Source organism: Capsicum annuum, chromosome 7 (genome assembly GCF_002878395.1).
Source record: "Capsicum annuum cultivar UCD-10X-F1 chromosome 7, UCD10Xv1.1, whole genome shotgun sequence".
Taxonomy (NCBI): Eukaryota; Viridiplantae; Streptophyta; class Magnoliopsida; order Solanales; family Solanaceae; genus Capsicum; species Capsicum annuum.
The window spans coordinates 127,305,688-127,326,839 of NC_061117.1; the positions used below are offsets into that span (position 1 = coordinate 127,305,688).

At 35.3% G+C, this 21,152-nt stretch overlaps 1 pseudogene; it reads left to right on the plus strand.

Moving 5' to 3' along the window:
• The window catches only part of LOC107876639, a 65,122-nt pseudogene extending 55,033 nt beyond the window's left edge, over positions 1–10,089 (plus strand).
• The last annotated feature ends 11,063 nt before the right edge of the window (positions 10,090–21,152 follow it).

The window sequence follows — 21,152 nt, forward strand, 5'->3', positions numbered from 1 at the left end:
CAGTATAAGTCATCCAAAACCCATACCTTCACATTTTCGCTACATAACCCCCATCAAGTCCAATTTAAAGAAAGTTTTACTTAACCCATTTGTTAACCAAAGAACCAACCGTTAAGGCACACCATAGGTATCATCGTACCCTTATACTTACAAACTTATCTTTATTCCATAAAAACTATATTAACTTGGGGGGATGCCTCGACCTTTTTAGTTTATCAATTCAAATTGGGGGAATAACTCGACCCTCCTTTATTCATTAAATCAAAACATAGCCAACAAGGCCTTCAAAATCCATGTTCATTATTTAACCATTTATGTAACGCAATAACATAAGTAAGTCAAAACAAGCAACAATTCCACGATTCAAAACCATTTACACAAGTGGATTGAGGAAACATAATTATTCAAAACCAATTCCAATTTCAAAACACCAATTTAGGGGAAACCATATCCATGCACCCCAAAAGTTCAAAACCAATAATAAAACATAACCAATGCACAATAAATCATGGGAAAACAATTTAAGAATAAACCATGTCAAAATCCTCAACCATAACATCACATTCAAATCCATACAATTTAAACCATGTAAAATACATGTTTTTCATAAAGTGAGAATTGGGGAAGAGTAACATGCCTGAAATACCAAGATTTATGGAGCGAAATAAACCCTTGAGCCCATAGATGACCAACTTCTTAGAAACCCTAAGTATCTTGACCTTGGAGAGTTTAGATTGTTTTTGATTGTGTTATGAATGAGAAATAACCCCTTGAGTGCTTTATGGTCATGGAGCCTAAGTAAGGGAAAAGGGGAATTGACTAGAGTTCTCTTAATGAAAATACTGAAAATTGACTGCCCAATCGCTACGAGTGACCTAACAACTCATAGGGTCACTTTATGACTCGCAAGGTCCCACTCATAGTATGGACAGTGTCTATGATCACCTATACTGATGGCTATGAGTTGTCCTATATGACTCATACTCAACAATTATGACTTGCATGGTTCAGTCATTATCAAAGCAGAAACTATTGGGCATCACAATGGTTAGGTTACGGAAGACACCATATGACTGCTTTTGAGTCTTTATGACTTGTATCCCCTAGTCCCAGTCATAGTAGAAACTCTAGGACACCACACTGGGAAGGCTACGATTGGGTCCTTAAGACCCGTCAAGATTCCCTATGACTCATATGGAGAGTCGTAGTCTAGGCAGTAAGGATAAAATTTCAGAATTCTTACAGGGACCAAAGTCTAGGGTGTTGTATTTTGGTATCCTACAAACACAATCCAACTATGCTACTATTCAAAAATATATTCAAGACACAATGGAACCATCAGAATTACCAATGAAGGTTGCTATCAATAAATAGTGACCGAAGTCATCTCTAATCCAAAAACTCCAACTTTCTAATCAATTACCCATAATACATCCAAAAGCTCCATGACCCAAAATAACCACACTACTCACATAAAAATAATATTTTGGATCTAATAGAACCGACAAAATTCTCATAAGACATCTAAATCTCTAGATGTTGATCAAAATCAATGCCACCAACTTTAAAACCTTTCAAAATAAAAAAATTGCACAAAATACAACCAAATGCCTCAAGAATCGTGTCACCTACTTTAATAGACCACAAATACCAAAATATAACTAAGAAATGGGTAAAAGGGTCAAAAAATATAAAAATCTAAAATTGACTATTCGGATTATTACATCACCCAGCACTAAAATAAATGTTCACCCTCAAATATAAGAGTAAAGATGATATCTGAATTATCAAAAAGCTTGAGATATCTAATCTACATCTAAGACTCTACCTCTTATATAACCTCCTTAATTAGATGATGCTTCTAGATCTTTACTAAATTAATACTTTTTGACCTCAACTTTCTAGTCTACAGATCCAAAATGGCTATGGGCTCTTCCTCAAAATTTAGGTATGGTACAAATTCATCGAGCCCCATTGAATCACATGAGAACCATTAAAATGATACTTTTTCAACATCGGAGCAAAAATGAGATGCATAATTAAAATACTCAGAGGTAACTCCAACTAATAGGCTACCTCCCTAACATACTGAAAAATCTCAAATGGACCAATAAACCTCAGACTTAGCTTGCCTTTTTTCCCAAACCTTATCACACCTTTCATGACTGATACCTTCATCAAGCCCCACTTACCCTCCATGAACTCTAAATCATGAACTTTTCTATTTGTATAATTCATTTGTCTACTCTAGGCTGCCAGGAGTTGGTCGTGAATCAACCTCACTTTATCCATCCAATCTCTTACTAAATCTATACCCCACGGTCTAACCTAAAAAGAGTCAAATTGCCCAACTAGAGATCTACATATTCTCCCATATAAAATCTCAAATATGTCATCTGAATAATGGAATAATAACTATTACTGTAGATGAATTTAATCATGGTAAATACTATTCCCAATGACCACTATAGTCAATCGCAAAGGCTTGAATCATATCCTTCAAAACCTGAATAGCCTGCTTTGACTGACCGCTTGTTTGAGGGTGGAAAATCATACTCATCTTTGACTAAGAGAAAACTCTCACTACATAGAAATCCAAAAGTGTGAAGTAAATTAAGTACCTCTATTTAAAATGATAGAAATAGGAACATCATACAATCAAACTATCTCTCAGTTATAGATCTTAGCCTACTTCTCTGTATTGAAGTTCATCTCTACTGGAATAAAGTAATCTATTTGGTCAATTTATCCATAATCACTCAAATGGAGTAAAACTTCCCTATGTCTGAGGTAAACCAACTGCGACGTCCGTAGTGATGTACTCTCACTTCCACTCATGTATATGCATCCTTAGGTCAAGCCACCCAAAATATAATACTCATACTTCACTTACTGACAATTTAAATACTTATCCATGAACTCTATGATATCTTTCTTTATCCTAAACTACCACTAATATTGCTTCAGGTCATGATACATCTTCACCACACCTAGATGAATTGAATACCTTAAAGTGTGAGCCCCCTTCAAGATCAATCTAGTCAAATTACTCACTCTAGGAACACAAATCCAACCCTTAGTCCTAAAAATTCCTCCTAATCAATAGTCGCTTCCTCAGCTTCACCACCTAACACTTTTTATCAAATAATGCACAACTTTCTATCTTTGAACTACCTACCCTTAATATGTTCTAACATTAAGGACTGTACCTCAACATAACCAAGAACTTTACCTTGATCGATAATACCAAGTCACATGAAACTATTAGCCATCCTCTGAACACCCATGGCCAACAGTCTCTCCTTATCTACCAATAACGCTAGATTACCCATGATCTCTATCTTCTTACTCAAGGCGTAAATCACTATATTGGCCTTGCCCCATATAATAGAAAATAATCATGCCATAATCCTTTCATACACCAATGCTTTCTAAAAAAAATTGATCCTTTTGGTTGAAGATGTATTGAACGTGAAGATAATTGATAAATACCTCATAATGAACCCCATACAAGTAATATCACCATAACTTAGAGAAAACACTACCACCGCTAACTCCAGGTCATGAGTAGAATAATTTTTGTCATGAGTCTTTAACCTCCTCGAAGCATAGGATACAATCTTCCCTTCCTACATTAGAATACCACTAGGGCTAACTCCCAAAGCATTACTATATATGGTAAATCTGTAACCTTCCAGAAGTAAGGTCAAAATAGGTGTTGAAATCAGTAAGGTCTCAAACTTTTAAAAGCTCTTTTTCAACTCATTAGACTACTAAAAAAGAAAATTCTTTCGAGTCAACCTGGTCAAAGTTGTTGCAATAAAAGAGAAACCATGAACGGACCATCTATAGTGGCCAACCCAACTAATAAACCTTTAGATCATACATAAAGTAGGCCTATCCAAATACTAAACTGCCTCATCCTTCATTCGATCACTATAATAGAATCCTTCATTATCAAAAGCCCCATGAATACCATACAAATAAGTCAAAACTAACACTTTGAGAACTTAGCATACAAATTCCTTAATCTCTGGGGTACTTATTCCTTAATCTTTGGTGTACAGTCCTCAAAGCTTCAAGGATCCTAATGTAATATAAAGTACATGTTGGGTTTTTGAAATAGTTTAGATCATTTCAATAATAATAAGTTTGATCTGCTTTACTGAGAAAGTCTAAAGTTTTAGTCCGTATAGCCTTATAAATAAAAATGGAAAAAATTATATAACTTTTATTTCTTTTTGATTATTTCTTGCTTATAATGATTCACCTCACTATTGAAATACCACAAGATATCATCAATGAATACAATCACAAAGGAATCTAAGTACGACTTAAATAATCTATTCGTGAACTCCATAAATGCTGCCAGAGCATTATTCAATGTAAAGAATATAACCAAAAACTCATAATGACCATACTAAGTATTTAAAGCCATCTTAGGAATATACGAAGCCATGGACCTCAATTAAAGGTACCCTAATAATAAATCAATCTTTGAAAACACCAAAACATCTTAAAGACAATCAAACAAGTCCTCAATATATGAAAAAGAATATATATTATTGATAGTCACTTTGATAAACTGGAGATAATTGATATACATCTATATATACCCATTCTTATTCTTCACAAACAACACAGGAGCATACCAATGCAACACACTAGATCTAATAAATCCCTTACTTGACAATTCATGTAACTAGTCTTTCAACTTTTTCAACTCTGTCAAAGCCATACTATAAGGACACATAGAAATGGGTTTGGTTCCTAACCCTAAATTGATGCAAAAATCAATGTCTCTGTTAGGACAAACGCCCAAAATATTTACAAAAAAAAATCCACAAACTTCCTAAGTAACTCTAAAGAAGGTGTACCAATACTAGTATCTCAAACATAATCCAAATAATAAAACACTCCTCAACCAATCATTGAGCCTAAAGAAAGAAAAGTACCCTCTTAGGATATGAACCTTGGGTACTCTTCTATTATAACTTTGGGACACCCAATATGACTAATGTAATTGTCTTGTCATGAAAATCCATGACAATGTGATATTAAGATAGACAATCCATGCTTAAAATCACATTAAAATCTACTATATCTAAAATAATCAAGTCTACTTGAGTATCATACCCCAAAAAAGACATAACACAAGATCCATACACCTAATCTACCATAAAAAAATCACCTATTGAGGTATTAACATGAATTGGCACATCACGAGAATCATATATTATATCAAGACATAATGAGTAGTAATATGCTAAGATAAACTCAAAAAACTAAAAGAGCCAAAATAATTAGAATGGCCACCACGACCTGAGAACTGCTGGGAAGAATAATGAGAAGTCCACCCTAGGGTGAAAGAGTCTCATTTTAAATATCAACCCTACGACACCTAAATAGTCTCATGAACTAGCCTATCATGTTGGGGTAGAAAGCCTTTTTCCAGAAAGAGCCCCTACCTCCGAATGAATTCCTATTGAATTGACCAAATGTGTGGGACCTTTTTTACTTTATATCCCTAACCTCCAATAATATATGAGATCAAACTCCTTATCTACCTAAAGTTCCTCCTGAAAAGTTTCTCCAAATTAAGCTACAAGAAATAGTGCCTCTTTGATCTTGAATATTTGACTTCTCATAAACCTCCAAATCATCAGTCTTATCCAATAATATTACCGAAGCAAGATGACACATATAAAAGTAAGTCTCATACTCCGTTACTTAGATACCATATTGAGTCAAGTGCTCAAACTGATGTCTATACTCATTCCTTATATTTTTAGAAATAATTCTGTCATGGAAAACCACTACAAATAATGCCTATGTCATCGATGGAGATCTCGTAGGCTTGGAGTCAACATCGGAGAGCCATCACTACTTAGTTGGGCTATGCATCTATAAGGTTATATTATCAACCCTACGGGACTTAACTAACCCTATACCCCAAAGCTTCTCATGGTAACTTACTAGAAATTCATATGCATCCTAGATATATCCACCCTAAAAATTTAGTGGATCCATCTTTCTCAATCTCTTGAACCACTCCTCATCTGATATGGCTACCTTAACCATACACATGGCTTCTACTCCTGGCAAGTGCATGCCATCTGTCACACCTTAAATTTTATTTGGATGGACAAGCACTTAATACCCAAAAGGCTAAGAGAATTAACTCATAACTTCTGCTTACCATACATGTAAATATGGTAATTATAAAGCTTTAATATGTATAGGTAATATATCCTAATAAAAGACCCATATGGATCGACACAAAATAAATACACATCACTTGGTCATTGAGGTAATAAGTAATAGAAAACAAGACATAATTGTGCATTACTTTAGAAATAGTCTACAAAGTCTTTAAAAGGTAAACTACTTATCTTAGGTCAGGATAGGACCCCACCATGCCCTTAACTATAGTATAATATCAAAATATATGCTAAAGACTCGCAAAAGGCCTGAATTAAATTTGAGCTTACCAAAATTCATTAAGTATCCTATGATTCTATTGGAGAGATCTTGTCATGACCTAAGACTACCCCCTAGTCATAACAGAGTGCTTAAAGCTAAAAGTGACCCTAAGCTAACCCATAAACTAGCACAAACTATAAATACTATAAGAAATACAATAAAATATTGTAAGAAAGTCATTTAATAAAATATCTAAATAATCAAATCCATAACAAAGGGTTCTAAAACTCATCACTGAAAACATAAATAACTTTTTGACTCTTTGAAAGCCTTTAAACATGATGAGTTGTTGAGACGGGTCCCCAACTAATACTGACTACTGAAATAACATAAACTAAAATACTGGAAAGCATGATAAATAATATAACTAGTCCTTAACTAATGAGGACTTACCAATTTTGCAGCTGAGTGATACAGGGATAGACTATGTGTGATCTAGGAACTAAGCATCCAAACCTATGTATAAGACAACATATCACAATAGAGAGTATGTGATAAGTACTTTAAATGTACTGGTATATGAGATGGAAGGCAACTGATAAACATATATAATAATATTGAATGTATGAACATGATAAATCAAATGCAAGACTACTAAGTATAATATGTACTGAAATAATCTGGTTAACTAAATATCTAGTATACTAAACACTTGGTCATGCAAACCTAAAGTGATCATAATTTAAATACTGAACTGAAACTATGGGAGCTAAAATTTAACCAACATGCCACATTTTTAGCTAATTAGGTTCCAACCTGTAACCCCTGGAAGGGTGTCAGTATTTTGCCAAAGATACCAATACTAGCTGTGTGGATCCACTAAACTAGTGTCCCAAAGGACTAGGGTGTCAATCCTGTACTAGTGGGTGACCCCTAAGAGAGTGTCAGTCCTGAAATAGAGGGTGACCTCTCAGAACCTATGCTAGCAATGTAGTTTTGGAACTTAGGAACTTCTGCTACAGGTTTCAGTCCTCGACTAGAAGGTGAGCCTTCATCGCTAGGTTTGCTCAGTGCTAAGTCCTACTCCCAACTGAACTGACATTGGTTCTAATAAAAGTGTAACATGGTTCATAACTGATGAATACTCAACATAAATATCATAATTTGAATATAATGATACAATCATGGTCTAAATGACTTGTAACTTAGAAATCTAAAATATGCCTGAATATCTAGGTATCTGGAGTTCATAAACCACCAGTACTGAGCAATACATTAAATATAATAACATTATTAGAATATTGTAAGGAATTTCATGATTAAGGACCCTAAAACATAATGTATTACTAAACTAAGGGAAATTATGATTCTAGGTATGAAAAGATGCTAACCTTGGGAAAATAGCATATACATATGGTTCAAATTCTAGGGATAGACTGTAACTCTAAGAAATTTCATAATTGTTATGCAACCCTAAGTATAAAGGATAAATTAAACTTGAGAGTTTTGGAAAATCTTTGGGACTCAATGGGTGAAAGGGACCATTAATTAATATCCCACATACCTAAAGTAAAAGCTTTGGTGAAATCCTTGAAGTTGATCTTGTTCTTGAGAAACCCTAATTTGCTCTTAGGGAGAAGAGAATTACTTTTATTTTGTGTAGGAGAAGCGATTTTGATGTTATGAGGAATTAGGGTAATGTTTACCCTTGATAAATAACATTTTGGGAGCTCAAACGATATGGGTTTGGGTTAAGAAGGAGTGAAAATTACAAAAAATCCTGTATTAAAATGTGTAGAGATTCTGGGTCCCCATTTGTTATGACTCATCTATGACTCTTGACATCTGGTTATGAGTCGTAGTCTGAGTCATAAGATAGGTCTTGGGACCTTTACTGGTCAGACTATGACTACCCCTTATGACTCATCATGACTGACCAAAAGTCATAATGTGTAGTCATACTCTAAAGATTGGATTTTGGTCATACATTGTTATGACTATGAATACCCTTCCAACGACTCATTAATTCTAACTATGAGTCATTAGGTAGAGTCGTAGTCTGAAGCTTGAGTCTTTAGTCATTCACTGGTCAGGCTACAAGTCCACATTATGACTCATAAGGTCTGACTATGAGTCGTATGCTGGACTCATAACTACTGGTAGTTTACAGGTACTTGTGAAAAACCTGCATAATTTTTTGCCATAATTTTAGATTAAGATGAGACTTGAAGCGGTTGAAAGCTAATTTAGTGGCCTATCTTTTAAGAGATCTAGAGCTTAGAAATTTGGGGTATTACAAATCTATTAGCTGAAAGACCTATTTCTTCAACATGAAACATATTGTCCATTATAAGGGATATCAGTACAAAAGAGTGTACTAATAAGTAAGGCATAAAGTAATCATACATAAAACAAGTGCTCAAATGAAACTAGGTACAAATGTATAAATAGGATTAAGATACCACCTTTTCTTAAACTTGTGGAATCATGCAGGTTACATTATTTTTTTATTTCTCTTCTTTGGTTTATAAAATTTGTAAGACATGTGATACAAATGAACAACTAATCACTGTTAAAGAGGATGACCCATGCTAGGAATTCTAACCCCTAGGATACGGTCGTCATATATATACAAATCAGGATTGACCCATGCTAGGTATTATAACCCATGGGATACCACCATAAGTACATAAATTTAGATTGGACTATGCTAGGTATTAAACCCTGAGTTACCGCCCATAAATTTAATTAGTATCGATCCATGCAAAGGTTTTTCCTCTGAGCTGCCACCTATAAATACATCAGTTGGGATGACCCATGATAGGATTTCCCCCCTAAGATTCCATTCATATATATATATGTAAATTTGCTTCCGGGATTGACCCATGCTAGGCTCTTAGCGCACGGGCTGCCACTCATGATTATATAGATTTAGTTTATTTTGTTCTTTAATCTTTGAGATTGTAATTTTGGTTTTTGGAATTCTTTTTATCTTTGTTCCTATGAAACAATAGTAAAGACAAGTGAATAAAATATTTGCAGCAGTAACAATGACATAGAAACTAAATATAACTTTAATATAATACTTAGGAACTTATATGATTCAATGAGCCTCATTGGGTACAAAGCATATATACAAATAAGCAAAACAAATTAAACTTTTATGTAAAATCACCCAAATAAATAAATAAAAATATAGGGAAAATCAGTGAATAATGAAGAAGAATAAGAAGGAAGAAAAAGGTCAGTGAGTATTGAAGAGTTAAAGAAAAAAGGGAAGATTTTGCTAAAGAAAGAGATTGGGATCAGTTTCATACTCTAAGAAATCTCTTTTTAGCACTGGTTTGTAAAGTGTGAGAGTTTTCTAAAATATTTCAGTGGAAAGGTGAGGTCCCAAGAGGTTTACTAGAATGGGAAGAAAAAGAGAAGCAACATTTAGGAGAAGAGCTCTCAGATGTGTTGCTTTATCTTGTTAGGCTTTCAGATATTTATGGCATTGTTCTTGGTAATGCTGCATTGAGAAAACTAGAGCTAAATGCCATTAAATACCCTGTTAATCTTTGCAAATGTTCATAAGAAAAGCTTACTCTTTTGAGCAAAAATACTACAGTAACAACAACCAACTCCAACAGTGAAAATGGTGTTGTTGTTGATGATGGTGAATGATCATCTTTTGTTTAGTCCTTTAGGGTCTCTTTCATAGTTTCTTAGACTTGCTATGACAACTAACTAGTTTTGTGCTAAAAGGGATATAGATATATAGTGTTGATTTGTAGTACTTACATGTACCAAATCGAACAATTTCTGCTTTTTCTGGATTATTTGGTTTTTTGCCTTAAAAAAACATACACAAATGAGCCATGAAGGCATGTAAAAAGTGAGGTCATTAAGGAATGTAGAAAATGAGTCATTAAGTTATCTAACAGGTGATAAAGTGATTCTACTTAGCACATGGTTCATTTAAAATAAATTTATATATTTCAAATGGGGGCATATGTGCATTCACATTTCAAATAGAGACATGTAACTCCTTAAATGAAGAGGTAAAGACTGTATAAGATGATATAATATCTAAACACTTAGTAGACGATGTCAAATAAAAGGGTGCATAAATATGTGAAATAACAAGGCACATGGATAGATCCAAAATTAGGGACAAATGTACATTCCACATAAGGACATATGACATCTATAATGAGCAGAATGTGTATTATATATGGAAACTTATAACATATGCAATATAGAATCTTATTAAATCAAAGAACCTCATTTGACATAAGAGGATAAGTCATGAAACTTGTTTCTTAGAGTATCTTTGTTTGGAAGTTTAAACATACTGGCATAGGATAGTGAACACATATAGAAGTACTTGACACAGTTGTGAAACCATGGCCCATAAAAAGATGATCATTAACTGCATTAGATATTTTACACAATCATTATTCTTTTACCATGGATATGACTTAGAAAGCTCGCTTTGTTGATAGTAAAACAAGAATAAGATTTCATGCCAAACAATATTGAATCGAATAGCCTTACATACCTCAATTCCAAATTTGTATAACTTATGAAGTTCTTATCAGATCTTTAATGCAATAATACTTATATATAATAAATGTCAAATAATAAGGCTAAAATCACTAGATAATTAACCACTTGGGATATTGTAACTCATCAAAGCAGTAGCTAAACAACAAGCCCACAATCCTTCTAATTAGGGGTGTTCTTTTCAAACTTTCTTCTTCCATCACATATAAAAAATGTTTGACCTTCTCATGATGTCTCACAGCTCTCCCCAGGCTTTGCAACCTATAAAAAATAAGCAAGTATACAAAAAACAGTAAGCTAATACAATATTCTTCCAAAATCAACCTAGCTACCCCCAACAACAACACATGAAAAACAATCCTTAAATAGTCCTATAACTTCTCCAATACAAAAGGATGATATTGAGCTCATGGATTCCAACCGTTATCCATGAGTTCTCACCAGTAACACATATACAATTCACTACCCAAACAAATACATAAAGAGGACTTCAAGAATCTTAGAAGTATAAAAGGGCAGTTGGTTGATGGATAAGAGAAGTTGAGAGAACTTGGAAAAAGCTGGATATACATTCCAGATGAATCACACATGCTTTAGTAGAACTCGGTTAGGTAGGTCAAATGTCAAAGGTGGTGATTCTCCTACTTGTCCATTTTAAGTTGGTTAAATTTCAAAGGAGGTGATTCCCTATTTGACCTTAATTTATATATCTTCATGGGCTTTGACCTTATTGGGTTTAGGGGCAGCTTTTAGAGTGTTAGTTTGTCCATTCTCTTTTTTTCCCTTTACTTAATTTGCGCTAGAATTTAAAGTAGGTGCTTGGTGTACTTGTCCCTATAATTTGGTCTATAAGTTAAAGTAGTTGATGCACCTAACTATCACCTACTTTCTTAAGTAAGTTAAGTAAGAAAATCTATGATTAAGTCAATATTTCAAATCTCCATCCCTTAACACTAATTTACACTTAGCTATTTTAACCTTTAACATCGAATAACTTCTTTTACTATCTCAATTTTAATATTTTTCAAGTTCACTTAGTTGTAAATATGTTGGAAGGTACAGGGTGTTACACTATCATATCTAGGTGCTAGGAATGCTAGCTAGCCTACTAGGACCTAAAACATTAGGTTTGATCCCCCACTTTATTTTGTGAACCATGTGGAGTACCTATCAAGCCTCTAGTTGAAACCCTTGGGGTTTGCACCATGCAGTGAGGGACTAGGTCCCTCAAATTTAATCACAGGCAAAGTACACAAATAACAAGAAAGTAAAAGATTGTGCAGGAAAGGTAAAGACATAATATTTTTACGTGGAAACCCAGAAAGGGAAAAACCACGGCTTTCCCTCACAAGCTTTAAAGAAATCAACTATAATCAACCTTCTATTACAGTCTAGATTTAAGCCTACCTCTAGGCTCCTTTCTCTAGTAGCAACTCTACTACAAGATCATCTTGGTAACTCTACCAGGGACCCTCTCTACTGATTAACTCGAATTAGTCATAGGCTTAGGCAACTATACCTAAGCACCTTTCTCAAAAAAATAAAACACTACTATTATAACATAAGTAGTTCAATTAAAAATCATTACTCGCTCAAGAACACTCACTTACTCATTAAGCATACTACAAAGATAAGAACATGAGCAATGCTTGAGCAGTCTTGAAATGGAGTTTTTGCTACCTCTCTTCACTCCTTAGAATTATGAAAAAACTATTTGATGAAGAGGCGTATCTTTTCTTTTATAGTTGAGTGATGATTAGGGCTTGAAATATCGTTGGACCAGCAGTCCTAATTAGTACAAAGTAGCACCTGAAAGTTTGTTACACAAGATGACAAAACTGTGCAGATAACACATGTGAGCTGTATTATATCTTGCACAACTAAGGATCTGATCCCTTGCAGTTAGCTGCTCATTATCAACATTACATGTAGCTATTTACTCCTTTTTGGGCATCAGTTCACATTTATGACATTAATCAGTGTGATTAACACCTAAAGATGAATATTCTCCCTATTATCACGCTTCCTCCATTATGCAACATAAGGACCTAATCCCTTATTGTCATATGCAGAAAAAACCTCTAATTTATTTCTCCTATCAATATACACCTTACCTCTATTTAGTGCATCTGTATACTTCCCTCTACCAATGTGACTCTCTTTTTCAGATTTGTAATTTAATTTACTTGGTACCTGGTCCCTACTAGATGAAATCAACATGACCTCAATATTCCTTCTTTTGGCTTCATTGAAATGGATTAATAGTAAACCAAGAGTAAATTAAGAATAAATTAGTTAAGTCATCGCTACTGGGGAAACACTAGCATGAAGAACAACTTTAAAATAAAAGAGATAAATGAGGTACACAAAATAAGATACATTCATTCACAAGAGTCAGTACCAGTGCAGTAAGCTACAGTAATCACCATAAAAATAACTGTCTTCAAAAGCCATTATGAGAACTAGCATATGAAACTATCACAAGTTTAATGAGGGAATAAGGATAACTGGGCTTAGAAGGAGGAAGGCTTTAAGATAAAGGGATTTAATTAGCATCTCCAATCTTCCACTTCCAACAATATAGGCATTCGACAACTCTTTGGTGAGAACCTTTATTTCAACATTAAGTCCTTAAATTTTACCAGTCAGCTCTACCATTTTCATTTTGAGCTCTATATTTTCTGCTTCTCTTAGGACTATTACTTATTTTTCAATCATATTTATTCTCTCCTTAGATCCAGGCCTCTCAAAATATTTTTTTTTCTTGACAGTTATGAGTTTTTACCTAATTCCAGCATGGTTACCAAACATTTACTCATAGGACCTAGTCCTCTTAGTAATATGAAATTTCTTTCCTCTTTTCTCAATAACCATAGCTACTATTGAATTCATGTCCTCCCCTATTTCAACCTCCACAACTTTACTATTCTCTTTTACCTCTACTGAAGTAGTTTTCATGAGCCTTCTTCTTATTATGGTTGAAATCTTATTAGATTTCATGGCATCTTCCATCATTTTCTTTTCTGAACCTCTTGTAGAATATGTTCTAGTCGCTTTCACCTTAGAGTCCATCATTTTATACTTTTCTCTACCTCCCCTTTATTTATTCTTGGTCCATTTTAGAGACACTTTATCCTTATGCTCCTCATTTTCTTCAATGGTAGAAAAATGTATCTTTTCCTTATTTGCTTCATTATTAAAACATACTTCCCATTCTACTTTATCAACTGAGCTTTCTTCATACTTCCTATTCTACTTTGTCAACTGAGCTTTCTTTGGTGTCATATGAAAGAAGGAGTGGGTTTTCAGCTACCCAATTCTTATTTGTGGAAGATCAACCCTTTTTCACCAGAATCTTTTCACCAAATAGTTGAGCAAAAATAAGGTCTGAGTCTGAAGGAGTAGGAGAGTCTGGTTCTTGCAAATTTTCAGAAGTATCAGCCCTTTTGAGTTCTTCAGACAACTCAAGGATCTAAATATTTTTAGGTACATTTGAGTCTTTTGAGGAGTAGGAAATATTAGTTTGAGAAATTTCTTTTTTGACTGGTGACCCAAAACCTTAATTGGATCCTCTATCATGATTGGATGAACACAACTTTCTAAGGTTGAGGAAGGTTTCACTGAAACTGACTCATTTAGAGGTTTCAAATTTTGTAATGATGACTCAGTGGTAAAGTTTACTCAGTTTCTAGTTTGAGACTCATCATGATGCTTTTTATGACTTTTGTTGTTGAAGGATCAAAGTATTGGGAGTGTTCAGCCTGATTTTGGATAATTAGTCAAATTTGTTGAATAAGGATAAGTAAAGATCTACTAAGGTGGTTTAGAGAAGTGCCAGTTGTTAATAAGAGAGGTCACTTTTGAAAAGACATATTTGAACTTACTAAGTGTGACCCTTAATTTTTTAAAAAGGAAATGTCTACTTTTGCAAAAGAGGAAACACCTATGGCCTATTTAGAAAATATTTTATGATTGCTATTAGAGCATTCTGTGTAGGTACTAACCTAAGAGATAGGACCAGGTCCTTCTCTAGTTTGTGTGAATCTTCAACTTTGTGCTCATCATATTTGTCCACCTCCATAGTTGCGTATACCTGCAAAGGTATAAGACTGAGTTAGACCAATAAGTACTAATTTACCAAGGATATTTGCCTCATGAACAAATTTTGTGAGAAGACACTGATTCACTTGATAGTAGGTTAGGTTAGTCAGATCAATCCTAGCATCAGCTTGATATATTTATTACATCGCATGATACCATGAATTATTTTGGAAATAGATCAAAGGACCAAGTCCTTGAATTGGCATTTTTTAAATGTCCAGAGTTCTTTCAGCATTGCTCTGAACTTGCTAGCTTCTTTTACATCATTGAGCTCATCCTAGGGATAGGAATACTAATCACACCAGACACCTTTACCTTCATGTGTCATAGAAAAGAGAATACAATCAAACCTTTCATTCATAGCCTTGAGTAATTACATAATAAGAAGATTTTTTTGATTACAAACCCTTTATGCCTTCTGTACTTATAATCATTTGTTAGACTTGGGAACCTATTTTAGTTTGATTTCCCAGTAGGAGGATAGAGGTGTGATTAAATCCTTCTTTGTCCATCTAGGTAGTGTGAGATTATTTATGTTTTTCTGAGGTCTTACACCTTTGTCATAGGTTCTCCCTTGGTGGACATATCTAACATTTGTCATTCCTGCTCTGAGCCAACTTTGACAGTCTTCTTTTGTATGCCTATCTCTTCCATAATGAGTACATAGAGGTTTATGGACCTTGGTCGTAGCATCATAAGAAACTTTTCCTTGAGACCCATGAAGATGGGTTCCTTCTTGATAAACAAGAGCCTTCCTATTTTTAGCACCTTGACTAGTTAAGTTAAAAAGGGCTTGAAAGGATGCAGTCAATGACACAGAAAAAGAAGATGCATGTTTTCTGAATCGTGGACGTATTTTATAAAGATGGTAAATAGGTATTAGTAGGTTTTATTGCCAAATTTTGAGTAGTGAAGATAACAAAGTCATGCCGCGACATTAAATCAGGCGCTATTGGGAGACAACCCAAAATTTTTATGTTTCAGCAAATTATTTATTTTTGTAGTCAGGTTCTAGTTCAAAGAAGGTGGAATAGATGTATTCATCCAAGTGCTCCTGATGACATGTTTGATGGGATGTTACAATTATGATAAGCCGTCAGATTCGTCGTCAGAGACATCAGCTCTGAGATAGGTTCTTTTAAGGGTGACGATATTTGTGATGGGCTACCACACCTATGATAAGCCGTTAGAAAATGTCGTCAAAAAAGTCCCAAAATTAGCTATCAAAAAAGTCGAGGCCCAGGTGAAGAGATTTGACCTAGCCCAAAACTCTATCTTTCAACCTTCCCGCATGTTTTGTCTATTTACTTTAAGTTTATTTTCTTTCCATCTTTAGTTTGTTTTCTTCCCTTTTATAAAGTGTTTCCAAGTAAAACAAAAGAAAAACTTCCTTGTGTGTGGGGTTTTGAAATCAAAATCAAGAATCTTTCTTTCATCTACTTCCTCTAGCCCATGTAACCAAATTGAAGGCACCGATCAGGTATGCTCAAAATCTAACTTTTCCCTTCAAAAATGCAAGAGATAATAAAAAAATAGAGTTGGGCATGGCATACTAGAGACTCTGTGGTAGCCAACCCCATTGTTGCTATGGGTATTACTACGGAACAACTTAGAAGAGATGAAGAGCGTGACCAAGACATGGCTCACCATAAAACACAGATGGATCTGCTAACCAAGCATTTGCTATCAGGCAAGACTAAGAAGGGGAAAGTTGTGGGGTCTCAAGATAGAGTTGATGCTGATGTAGAAGAAGAGGCGAACTATGTTAATAATTAGAGGGTTTCTGAGGCAATAACCAAGGGAATCAAGGTTGGAATTATTATCATAAACCTGGTTATAAAGATAGGGAGTAGGGAAATTGGAGAAATAATAATGATAGGAGCGGGCTCTATGTCCCCCCTAGAAATCATAAGGCTGCTACAAGTTCTGAAAAGATGTCCATGGAGGACATGATAGCTAAGTTGTTGAAGGGAGTAGAGGCTACCAACTCTAGTGTGACTAATATGAAGACAGATCTGTCATCTATCAGTCAATTGGTAAACTCACATTCCACCACAATCAAACAGTTGGAGCAATAGATGAGCCAACTCTCCATACCATTCAACCAGAGGAAGAGCAGAACGTTACCAAGTGATATGGTCCAGAATTCATGGAATGATGGATCATGTATGGCGATTACCACTAGAAGTGGTAAGATATTATGTAACCCTTCTGTGGGCAAAAGTTTGGTTGAAGATATGACTGAAGAAGATGATAAATATAAGGAAGAATGTCCAGTGGAGTATGAGAAGCTGGATGGTGCTGATGATGCTTATAGAAAAGGGAAAAAGAAGGAGAAGAAGGTAGAGTTGAAAACTCTCCCAAGACCACCACCTCTCTTTCCTCAACGAATGAAGAAAAAAAATTGATAATGTAAAATTCAGCACCTTTGGTTGAGGCACTCGAGCAAGTGCCAGGATATGTAAGTTGATGAAAGACATTTTCACAAAGAAATGAAAGGTTATCCATGAGCCGGAGGACAATTTCTTTCATTGTGGAGCTATCTCCACAAGGTCTTTACTGCAAAAAAAGCAAACCCGAGAGCATTTACCATCCCGTGCACTATTGGGTCCCTGAACTTTACAAAAGAACTATGCGATTTGGGATCCATTATAAACCTAATGCCACTCTCTCTGTACAAGAAACTGCATTTGGGGGATTCTACCCCGAAAAATATGCGGTTGGTGATGGTGGATAGGTCTGTAAAGCAGCCAGTGGGCATATTACATGATGTATTGGTAAAGGCAGCCAAATTTATATTGCCTACTGATTTTGTAGTCCTAGACTGTGAGGTGGACTTTAAAGTGCCCATTATTCTGGGTAGACCATTCCTCACAACAGTGAGACTGATAGTGTACATGGAGCTGAATAAGCTGAAGTTCAGGTTAAATGACAAGGAATCAAGATTCAAAATACACTCATCCATGACACAGAAAAAGAAGATGAGTGTTTTCTCAATCATGGATGTATTCTATGAAGATAGTAAAGAGGTATCAGCAGGTTGTCTTGCCAAAGTTTGAGTAGTCAAGATAACCAACTAATGTCACGACATTAAACCAAGCGCTATTTGGAGGCAACCCAAAATTTTTATGTTTGGGCAAATTATATATTTTTGTAGTCAGGTTCTAGTTCAAAGAAGGTGGAATCGATGTATTCATCCAAGTGCTCCTGATGACATATTTTACGGGATGTCACAATTATGATAAGCCGTTTGATTCATCGTCAGAGACATCAGCTCTGAGGTAGGTTCTGATAAAGGTAACGATATTTGTAATGGGCTACCACACTTATGATAAGCCGTTAGAAAATGTCGTCAAAAAAGTCCCAAAATTAGCTATCAGAAAAGTCTGGGCCCAGGTGAAAAGATCTGTCCTAGCCCACAACTCTGTCTTTCAACCTTCCCGCGTATTTCGTCTATTTACTTTAAGTTTATTTTCTTTCCATCTTTAGTTTATTTTCTTCCCTTTTATAAAGTGTTTTCAAGTAAAACAAAAGAAAAACTTCCTTGTGTGTGTGGGTTTGAAATCAAAATTAAGAATTCCTCTTACCCATGTAACCAAATTGAAGGCACCGATTAGGTATGCTCAAAATTTAACTTTTCCCTTCAAAAATGCTAGAGAGAATGAAAAAATAGAGTCGGGCATGGCATACTAGAGACTCTGTGGTAGCCAGGCCCATTGTTGTTGTGGGTATTACTACGGAACAACTTAGAAGAGATGAGGAGCGTGACCAAGACATGGCTCACCTAAAAACACAGATGGATTTGCTAACCAAGCATTTGTTATCAGGCAAGACTGAGAAGGTAAAAGTTGTGAGGTTTCAAGATAGAGTTGATCTGATACAGAAGAAGAGGCAAACTATGTTAATAATTAGGGGGTTTTTGAGGCAATAACCAAGGGAATCAAGGTCGGGATTATTATCATAAGCCTGGTTATAAAGATAGGGAGCAGGGAAATTGGAGGAACAATAATGATAGGAGTGGGCTCTATGTCCCTCCTGGAAATCATGAGGCTACTACAAGTTCTGAAAAGATGTCCATGGAGGACATGATGGCTAAGTTGTTGAAGGGAGTAGAGGCTACCAACTCTGGTGTGACTACCATTAAGACAGATCTATCATATATCAGTCAGTTGGTAAACTCACACTCCACCACAATCAAATAGTTGGAGCAGTAGATGAGCCAACTCTCTATAGCATTCAACCAGAGGAAGAGCAGAACGTTACCAAGTGATACGATCCAGAATCTATGAAATGATGGCTCACATTTGGCGATTACCACTAGAAGTGGTAAGATATTACATAACCCTTCTGTGGGCAAAAGTTTGGTTGAAGATGTGACTGAGGGAGATGATAAATCTAAGGAAAAATGTCCAGTGGAGTCTGAGAAGATGGATGGTTCTGATGATGCTTCAAAAAAAAGGGAAAGAGAAGGAGAAGAAGGTAGAGTTGAAAACTCTCCAAGACCACCACCTACCTTTCCTCAACGAATGAAGGAAAAAATGATAATGCAAAATTCAGCAAGTTCATGGTAATGCTCAAACAATTGATAATAAATGTACCTTTGGTTGAGGTACTCGAGCAAATGCCAGGATATGTGAAGTTTATGAAAGACCTTTTCATGAAGAAACAAAAGGTTATCCATGAGCTGGAGGACAACTTCTTTCATTATGGGGCTATCTCCACAAGGTCTTTACTGTAGAAAAGCAGACCCGAGAGCATTTACCATCCCGTGAACTATTAGGGCCCTGAACTTTACAAAAGAACTATGCAATTTGGGAGCCAATGTAAATCTAATGCCACTCTTTGTGTACAAGAAACTACGTCTGGGGGAAACTACCCCGACAAACATGCGGTTGGTGATAGCGGATAGGTCTGTAAAGCAGCCAGTAGGCATATTACATAATGTATTGGTAAAGGCGGCCAAATTTATATTGCCTGTTGATTTTGTAGTCCTAGGCTGTGAGGTGGACTTTAAAGTGCCCATTATTCTGGGTAGACCATTCCTCACAACAGGGAGAGTGATAGTGGACATGGAGCTGAATGAGCTGAAGTTCAAGCTAAATGACAAGGAATCAAGATTCAAAATACACTCATCCATGACACAAAAAAAAAGATGAGTGTTTTATCAATCGTGGACGTATTCTATGAAGATGGTAAAAAGGTATCAGCAGGTTGTCTTGCCAAAGTTTGAGTAGTCAAGATAACCAAGTCATGCCGCGACATTAAATCAGGCTCTATTGGGAGGCAACCCAAAATTTTTATGTTTTAGCAAATTATTTATTTTTGTAGTCAGGTTCTAGTTCAAAGAAGGTGGAATTGATGTATTCATCCAAGTGCTCCTGATGACATATTTGATGAGATGTCACAATTATGAAAGCCGTCAGATTTGTCGTCAGAGACATCAGCTCTAAGATAGGTTCTGTTAAGGGTGATGATATTTGTGATGGGCTACCACACCTGTGATAAGCCATTAGAAAATGTCGTCAAAAAAGTCCCAAAATTAGCTATCAAAAAAGTCTGGGCCCAGGTGAAAAGATCTGACCTGGCCCACAACTCTATCTTTCAACCTTCCCACGTGTTTCCTCTATTTACTTTAAGTTTATTTTCCTTCCATCTTTAGTTTATTTTCTTCCCTTTTATAAAGTGTTTCCAAGTAAAACAAAAGAAAAACTTCCTTGTGTGTGTGGGTTTGAAATCAAAATCAAGAATCTTTCTTTCATCTACTTCCTCTTGCCCATGTAACCAAATTGAAGGCACCTATAAGGTATGCTCAAAATCTAACTTTTCCCTTTAGTTGGTAAGTGGTAAACTGATGTGAACCAAGGTTTCGTAGAATCTTGAGTCAAGTTTAACTTACAAATTTAGGAAAATAGAGGACTAGGGTTTGTCGTGCAATCTTGAGACTTGAAAGCTCAGCCCAAAAATTAAGTTAAGGTTTTGTTTAGAGCTAACAACATTCATGATAAGCTATCACATTTGTGATGGCTTATCAGACTTGTCATCAGAATTTGATAAACTTTTGTGAGTTGTTTTTAGAGATG